Source organism: Pteropus vampyrus, unplaced genomic scaffold (genome assembly GCF_000151845.1).
Source record: "Pteropus vampyrus isolate Shadow unplaced genomic scaffold, Pvam_2.0 Scaffold76, whole genome shotgun sequence".
Classification (NCBI taxonomy): domain Eukaryota; kingdom Metazoa; phylum Chordata; class Mammalia; order Chiroptera; family Pteropodidae; genus Pteropus; species Pteropus vampyrus.
The window spans coordinates 6,798,655-6,800,049 of record NW_011888857.1 but is presented as its reverse complement, the minus strand read 5'-3'; positions in this window follow the sequence as shown (position 1 = coordinate 6,800,049).

The following is a 1,395-nucleotide window of genomic DNA, read 5'->3' as shown; positions in this document are numbered from 1 at the left end:
TTATTTGCCATGCATTATAGACAGTACTTTATATGTTTTATAAACTGAGTCTCAGAGAGTAAAGCAGACCATCCAATGTTGTATAGTTAATAAGTGACATAACTAAGATGACAAAATAGGCCCCCATGTCACTCTAATGTCCCTGTTCTTTTCATTATATTGTGCTGCCTCATTAGCATAGTCTCTGACATGCACCTGTGATTATCACTGTCAGCTCTCTTATCTGCAGAGCTTTACCTTTGAGTCATCACCACGCAGTCATAATGGGTCTCCAGTGCTGTGTAACTATCTTTCTCTATAACTGCAGTCAGCTTCCATTTCTAGCCACCTCAATTGTGACCGCAAAATGTACTTTCCCTTAAACTCCTCAAACTCTTCACCAAACAAGTACCTATAATTAGACAAAAGGTACATGCCTACACGCACACGATAACTTTGCATCCTACTTTATAAAGAAAACTGAGGTTTTCAGAAAAGATTTCTTAGCATGCAATCCCCTTTTTATTTTTATTTGAACCTGCATGCATGCTCACAGCTGTCCTTCCCATCTCGGTAGCAAAGATGTCATCCGTCCTCCCATCCAAAGCTAACCCCTCCACCAGAGCTTTGGGAGTAGCACCCCTCAGAACGTGGACCCATCAACATTTTCCTCTTTCATAATTTCATGTGCATTTATCCTTTTTAGCTTCTACTAAATCTATAAATATTTAATTTTTAGGAGTAATTTTTGCCTGAAAGTAACAGAAAATCCTTCTATCAGTGGCTTAAGAAAATAGGGGTCACTTTTTTTCACATAGTGGAAAATCTGGAACTACGAAATTGCTCATTGGTTTATAGCTTAGCAATATCAGGGATAATGTAGTCTTAATTTCTATCCTCTCATATAAATATATGGCTGCAGTTCCATGCATCATACCTTTTTAGAAAGCTCCCAGCAGATTTCCACTCTGATTTTAATGGCTATAATTTATTAGTCATATTGGTTTTGCAAAGGTACCCAAAGTGCTTTAGAGAATGAGAGGATGAATATCTAATTTTTCAAGGCTAAGTAGTGAAGGCAGGAAAGGAAGAAGGGAGTTGGGAAAGGACACTGTTTAGTGAACCTACAGTGTCTGTCAAAGCAAGTATGTTTGTTTGCTTCAGTGTCTTCTATCTTTAAAAGAGGAGGTTATGGAAAAGAAGATTGTGCCAGATCTGTACTTGGAATTAGTGCTTCTGTCTTCAGCTTATGTCTTGTCTTTTCTCTGGACTGCTTCAAAGTTAACCCTCTGCAGGGAGTTGCTGGCAACCCAGTTCCCTAATTTCTGAATTATCTCTGTGAACATTTACAGCTGTGACCCCCTCAGCCCAGATATAGAAATTATCACTCCTCATCCACTTCCATCTGAAGACATT